The 7,966-nt window shown below is 36.3% G+C and overlaps 1 long non-coding RNA gene across 1 annotated transcript; it reads left to right on the top strand.

The window, feature by feature from the left end:
• Window positions 1–1,000: 1,000 nt before the first annotated feature.
• Window positions 1,001–6,561, top strand: LOC140605520 (uncharacterized). Its single transcript, XR_012008174.1, has 3 exons — window positions 1,001–1,273; window positions 4,326–4,420; window positions 6,339–6,561. It is a non-coding gene; the product is annotated as an uncharacterized lncRNA (long non-coding RNA).
• The last annotated feature ends 1,405 nt before the right edge of the window (window positions 6,562–7,966 follow it).

Below are 7,966 nucleotides of genomic sequence, written 5' to 3'. Positions count from 1 at the left end.
GATGGCAAGCAGATGACATTGAGGAGATCACCTCTGTCACTGGGAGAACTATGCCTGGCAGTTTGTTTAACTCAGCTCATTCCAAAAGCATCTATAGACAACATACTCTGCTCTCTTAAAGACTAGTGAAACTGGGACGCCTGGATGGCTCAGTGGTTGAGCGTCTGCCTTTGGCTCAGGGTGTGATCTCCGGGTCCTGGGATCGAATTCCATATCAGACTCCCCAGAGAGAGCCTGCTTCTCCCTCTGCTGTGTCTCTGCCTTTCTCTCTGTGTCTCTCATGAATAAATAAATAAAATCTTTTTAAAAAGGCTAGTAATACTGAGGCACTGTATAGTCTAGTGTTTCCCCCTAGAATCTCAGTGGCTTTCTCTGAATTCACTTTAACTCTGTCAGGACATGAAGGCTACTCTTCTGAGATTGAAGCAGGCTAGTTTCTACAGTGCCACCATTCCAGCATCTCTGCCTTGTTGACTAGAAGTGTTCAGATCTAAAGACACAAGCCTGCAAACATCCCAGACTCTGATCATCCCCACTGCAGTTGTCACTCTTAGGACACATATCATCAGAATGAGACAGGTTTGTTTGTTTCATTTTCAAACAAAAGAGAATGGCTTGCTGCCCAGTCTACTCGTTTAAGGCCCTAACAGATCACTAAGCATTATTTTTCAAGATAGAATTTTAAAGTGCCCCAGAGTGTCAACACTGTGGGAAATTGGGTAACTGTCTCTGGAAGCTTTTGCTTTTTGTTAAATGGAGTATTTATTTGGAATAATTTGGGATAAACATTTAATTTGTGATAATTTGGGCTAATAGAAAAAATAGCATGACGCCCCTGTATATTCCTCACACAGTGTCAGTTTTCCCCATTTATCTTCCATTACCATGCTACATTTGTCAAAACTAAGGAACCAGCACAGATACATTAAACTCTAGATTTATTTTAATTCTAGCAGTTTTTCCATTAATGTCAATTTTTTTTTTTCTGTTCCAGGATCCAAATGTGGATAGGTCCTCTTTCCATCTAATGTGAAGTCCTTTCTAGAATTTACCTTCAGATAGCAGTATTTTCTTTCCAGTGAATTCTTTCGGTCTGCTTTGGATCTTAATAGGAACAGTACTAAAGCCCTGAGCTCCATGTTACATGTTGTTTTGTTCCTCTCCGTGGTGAACCCACCTCATACTTACTGCTCTGGATCAAACCAAAAGAGAGTCGAAGGGTGATGGGTTTTTAAAAGTGTCCTTCATCGGTTTTAGCAAGGACACAGTAGAGGTAAGCCCAGTCTTCTTTCATTCTCTCTTCCTTTATTTTTTTCTGAGTAAAAACATTTAGGTCAAATGTATCTGAACTAAAAAGCAGCTGAATTTTCCCTAGAATCAATAAAACGCTTCCACAGCATCCACACTGAAACAGACAAAACCTTCGTCAACGCCCCTGACAGGCAACCAGTCTCTCCTTTGTGCACCTGTAGGGTCACTCTTAGGATGCAGTCTTTAATTGAAAAAAAAAAAAAAAAAAGTCCTTCAGACCTCAAAGAGTAGCAGAAAGGGCATTATTCCTCGGTCTGGGCAGTTGTGAAGCATCATAATAGATTCCTTTTGCAAAACCATTCTCGCTAACACCAGCTCACCAAGTCTCTTTAAAGCTTATTAAGCACAGACATTTAGTTGCTCTTTTTTTTTCTTCTAAACCTGAAGTTTTCCTCCTCTAGAACCAATGTCAGTTCACAGTAGCTCAGTTTATCAACGCATCTAAAAAGAAGGAGAAAGCAATTATTTCTGAGAGTAGCCAAGGCTGTGCTTGCGGGGTGGGGAGGAAATTGTGACAAGGATTTTAGTATATTTAATTCACTTATTCCCTGAGTGAAAGGTGAAAATTATAGAGAGTTTTTAAAATTTTTTATTTTTTATATCCACTGCCTAGAGAATTATTACAAGTCTATACTGTTACATGATTACATGGACAAAGCATCCAGCTAAAATTATCACTTTGAATTTGATAATGAACTCTTTCAGTTTGGATTGAGTTTGGGTTTCACATTGCTTCACAGTAAATCTTCATAATTTAGGACCACATTAATAGGAATCTAAAATATGATGGATGGGTTGGTTTGAAGTTTCATTGATACAATTGTGAAAGCATGTTTCTTTGTAAATTAACCTGATAAAGACTGTGGGCAAAGGTTTAATCCTGTCAATAAGAACCACTGCTGTCAAATATTGAGGGTGCTCAACTGATTGGGATAAAATACGAAATTGTTTTGTTTTTCCACTAACTGTTATCAATTCTGCTCTGCTGACTTGCCATCCTCATTTCCTGAAGAATAGAAAATGAAGTCTTATTTCATAATATTCAGTTATGTTTGATTATTAAAAGTTATGTAGTTCTATTCCTTAAAAAAAAAAACCCTATTATCACAACTGATTCAAAAATACAACTTCCTCACCCCTCTAGCAGGAGGATAAACCAGTGGGGCCAGTGACCTCCTGGGAGAATTTTGCACTCTCCCATGCTCTTTCTCTGGTACTTGCACCACACATTCCCACACAACCTTCATCTCTTGGTTCCTTTCTTCCTCAGGCCCCTCTGCCCCTGCCTCCTGATTATCCCATCCCTGGTGTATGATAGCACCATGCTAGCCAGTGGATGCACAGATGTCAAAGCATAAACAAAATGTCAGACTCCCCTTTTGGCAGAGTCTCAGGCTATAAAGAGATTCTCTTGTGGATTCTTTTCTTTGGCTGCTATCCATAAGTGCATTAATCGAAAAGTGCTTATATGTACACTTAGCTTTTAATTCACATGTCAGTTAGAACTTTGAAAACTGGCAAACTGCTTTACAAATGCTTAAATAAAATGAAGGAAAAAAACCTAAGATCATGTCATCAGGTTAGACATTGAAGTTGTGCTTTTTTGCCATTTGTCTTATAAATTTGGGGAGTACATAAACAGTTTTTGAGGAGAAAAGTAGATATATATTTTTAAATTGTCCATGAAATAAGCCAAAAAAGTGATTGTTAATATCCAAATGAGGTATTAACCTAAAACCATTAGCTATATCATTTGCTTTATCTTATCTATTGTATGAATGTAGCAAGTTGAAATGAAGGCCCTTCCACTCATGAAAATACTGTTGACAATGGTAATGACAAACTTTACGTTCTAGGACTGATTTAATCTTGTTCTAAATCCCATCAACCCCGAGAAGCAGGAAGTCAGATCATCCACTGGAACTGTCTCAGCACAGCCTAGATATTCTGTTTCCTTTATTCCAAAGGGATTTTGATCTCAAGGGTGAAAGCAGAGAACCCAAGTCTAACCTCTTGCTCCTTGCTCCTTGTGCTCTTTTCTCATTTTCCCTCTCATACTAGAAGCTCTTTTTCTCCCCTCTTCCAGAGTGACCAGAACTCCAGTTCTATCATATTTTCATCTTCTCTAATTATAGACCTTTCTTTAAAATACTGTTATTCATTTACTTGTGCCCACAATCTTCATATCCTAGATTTAATGGTGGAAACACAACAGTGGAAAGAAAAACATAGATTGGTAATCAAGAAAATATTTCCAAAATGTTGTCCTTACTACAGAAATATTTGGGTGTAAATTTGTGACATAATGATATTCCAGGCTAATTTTTTTTCTTTAATCCTGTGCTATTATCACCCATTTCCATGGCTATGAAATTGATATGACTATCACCCATTTCCAATTTCATGAAATTGGAGCATGTGGCTGCAGTTCATGTTCTGGGTCTTTTCCAACATGACCTATAAACTCAATTTTTATACCAGTGATGATTATGTTTTACTGTTTCTTTATCTGGGAGCTACCCTGCTATGTGAATCAATGTTTTCTAATCTTTATTTCTAATCTTTATTTAAAATATAATAAAGTAGCCCACTCAGGAAACACAAGGCTACAAGCTATACTCTCAGAACTGCTATAAAACACTCTATAGCTAAGTAGTTGGGTATGTAGTTGGTAACCTGGACAATAACTTGCATAATGTTTGAGTAGAATTCACGTGGCCATATTTCAATACTGCCTATGGGAAAGAAAAAAAAAGTCGGTGGATAGTTTAAAGCGTACTATTACAAAATTAGAGAGTATGTTTCTAACAGAATTATTTTCTACCACTTCTCAAAGTTTTAAGTTTACCACAAATAAATGAAAATTAATTATATTCACATAGATCTAAAAAGTTCTCAGCTCTAATTTGTCTACTATGAACTTCAACAAATGGCATTTAGAAGCTGATGTACAGGCTTTAGAAAGGAATTTAAACTGCATTTATATTCCTAATACATATGGTTCTCTGCCATAGGGTCAAGTCTGCCATCTTTGACCAAGTTTTCAGCTTTGGGATGGAACCTCACAGAGAATCAACAGAAGATAGTGGCTTGCTGGGTGAACTGGGCGGTATGACAGCTTGGGAAACAGCCATAACAGAATACTCCTGAATGCATAGATTCCTTATTTTTAAAATCCAGATTTTCATGATCAGCTTAATCTAAATTAGGGAAGTTGGATGATATCTTTTAAAATAGACTTCTCTAGGTGGCGATACTTCTTATAATCTAACCTCAGAGATTCAAAGTTCATCTTTTTAAAGTTAGCTAAAGAGATACCTTCCAGACAACAACAGAGAAGTACCAAAGTGATCTAAACTCTCTGGACCATAGTTTCCTCAGAGTTAAAATGGGGAAGAGAGAAAAGTGAGGTCTCAATCCTTGGCTTGTCTGAAAAAACAAGACAGATTTTAGACTCTGTATTTCTGAACTATTTTCTTCGTGAGCAAAATGAGGACATGACTCAATCGAAAACAATGGTCTGATATGCATGTGTCTTGATGGTTTCTTTCCTGTTTGTGTGAATACTTTGGGACAAAGTGAATTTGAAGCACTAAAAGGGTTGCCTTTTAGGGTATTTTCAAATTGATAACAAATGTATTATGTATCAGTACTCATAACAATTTGGATTATGGGGGCAAAAGGAAAATCTTTAAACAATTCAAAGTAATAAACTGAAATTAAGTTTAGTGATGGAATTTCAAAAGCATTTGATGCTTCTTATATAAAGCTTACCCTTAAATAGTTTGGACCTTTTGGTACAATTTAATAAATATAGGTAAATTGTTTTGAAAGCAAATAAAAAACATGGAGACAACATAAGGGTAAATTAAAGCTAGTCATATGCCATTTGTCATCAATTCTGAGTCAATGTAGCACGATTTAACAGATTTACGCAAGAAAAGTATTAAAACAAAATAAAAAAAAATTTGGTGATAGGAGAGCCCAGGAAGGAAAGAATAAACCAATAATTAAATATGTGCCTCAAATATCTTTTGTCTCTCCAACATAACACATTATGGCTTTCAAACTCAGTTAGGAAGTGCTTTTCTTTTTCATACTTCTTTTCTTGCTATCAACTCTTAGTTAAAGCAAGTGTCCCGGTTCACTGGGCATCACATTTCAATCTCTCTGACATGATTGGCAAATATGGCTGCTGCTCTGAGATTTAGCCCTTCGCCAACCAGGTGGTGATGATTTCAGTAATATTCTCATATTCAAATAGATTGTATCTCACAAGGCCCCTGACAGTTCCTCACTTACTCATCCTTGCAACACTTCAAGAGAGAAGACAGAGTTTGGCTAATCATGCCCTGGAGTAGAGAAATCAGAGATCCATATGGATAAAGAGTTGACAGGGAAAGACAGCACAATGGAATGTCACAAAGCAAATCCACCATAAGGAATCAGAAATGCTGAACGATTTTCAAGGTCAAAAATATGCTTCTAAATATATTCCCTTTAAAATCCTCTTTCTATCCATAATCATTTTAGAATGGAAAAGGAGATACACATTTTACCATTCTTTATTTGGTGGATTGGTTTGTGTGAGGGTATCTGAGAAACCCTTCCCCCTTCTTGGATTTCTGCCTCCAAGGAAGCTGGCAGGTCCATTTCTCCTAAAACAGACCTAGCTTGGTTTAACCCTGAATGAAAGCTGGCATCAGGATTGGCAGAAAGTTTACAGCTCACAAACTGCTACTTCCTGGGGTGAGCTACTACTCAAATGACAAAGGACTATGAACTAATTTGCTTATTCTTTGACACTGCCAGTTAATTGTAGTTATTATGTATAAAGTATTGGTACACAATTATTATAATACAAAGACATTAATAGACTTATAATGTTAGTGCATGTACTACATATATTTAAAAGTTTTGCATTTGCTTGTTTTGGGGGGTTGGTTATTAAGGATTAAAAGACTATACTTGTGGAAAAAATAAGACTTTCATTTCTGAGTGAGGATATGTTTCTACTTATTTATCAGGGAGAAGACAATCATGATCATTTTTCCCCCATGTAATCAACATGTTTTGAGAAATCTGTGTTTGATGTCAGGGAGACTGATGAAGGCAGTGGGGAGCATGAGATTTTTCAGCATCCTCTATCATGAACTATGCTGTAACAAAAAGATTTCTTCTGGCCCAACCTCATAAAGGAATAATACTTCAACACCCAGTCATAGAACAATAAAAAACTAATATGTAGAATCTAGTGCAACTATGTCATTTTTAAAATATTTGAATAAACTTTTTATGTTAGATAGTGTTAAATTTATAGAAAATATATAATGATAGTGCAGAGCATTCCCATATACTCCACACCTAATTTTTCCTATTAACTTCTTCTATTATTGTGGTCCATTTGCAAAATAACAAATATTATTATTTATAATATATTTATTTATTATGTATTTATAATTACTTATTATTTATAATAATATAAAATAACAAGTAATAAACTAATGCTGATACATTATTATTCACTAAATTTAATTCTTTATTTGGATTTCATTAATGTTTCTCTAGCCACCTTTTTCTGTTCCAGGATCCCATCCAATATATCACTTTTCAGTTAGCTGTAAAGTCTCCTTAGGCTTCTCCTTAGTCACTTATCCATTTATTTGTTTATATCACTATGAATTCATGGATAGTATTTTATTTTGTGGATTATACTTTGAGTTATAATCCAATACCGTATTATATATTTTGTTGCTCAAGTTTTTCTAGCTTTACCACTAGGAGCCTGTTCTGCTGGTTCCTGTGTCCTGGCATATTGTTCTGGGAGCTCTTTCCTACTTTCTGACACTACAAGACCTTCCAAGTTCATCTGGCATATTTCCTGCCTGAGTTGTCGTATCAGACATTTTTTCTAAGTAGCCCTGGTTTCTTGTACTGGAGAATGGTATTAGAAATGAAGATCTGAGCACTGGCAAACATGTCCTTCTACAGATTGCACAACTGAGGCTCAGAGAAGTTAAGGGATTTGCTCAAGATCCAAAGGTGACCAGTGGCAAAGCTAACACTGGGACACAAGTTATCTTGATGCTTGGGTCACTGATCTAGCCATTCTATTACTCTGTCTTTCCTGTCACATTCCAGGACACATAGCCTTCATGGGCATATAAATGAAAAACTGGGTCTTTTGCCCCAGTAGTCTAGACATTCTGAGTGTCCTGCAGTTACGTGCATTTTTATTTATGCAGGACTTTGAAGCCTCATCATGAAAGAGAAGATGAAAGCATAAGAAATTCAGCTATCTTAATAATGACAAAGGAAACCATGAAGGGCTGTTTCCCTATGTAGGGTATGGTTTAGGTAATGCAGAGAATATCAGGTGTGTCTTCATATACTTGGACAATGTGCTGTGTAATATATTTGTGTGAATGTTTTATCTTCCAAGATCCTCATCAGTTTGTCAGAACCCTTTCAGACATGTGTCTTTACAGCCTTGTTGACCTAAAGGCATGTCTACTTGCATACACATCTATAAAGAGCAACAATAACTCTTGTAGCTGGAAATTTGATATCTGTTGCAAAATACTAAAGAGTAATGCATATTATCCCTTTTTGGAAGAGACAGGTAGTGCATTTCCCTGCAGTCTTTGTGATGTAC

The sequence above is a fragment of the Canis lupus genome, chromosome 15 (assembly GCF_048164855.1).
Source record: "Canis lupus baileyi chromosome 15, mCanLup2.hap1, whole genome shotgun sequence".
NCBI classification, from domain to species: Eukaryota; Metazoa; Chordata; class Mammalia; order Carnivora; family Canidae; genus Canis; species Canis lupus.
Note: the sequence above shows the minus strand (reverse complement) of the source record. Positions and strands in the feature narration are given on the sequence as shown.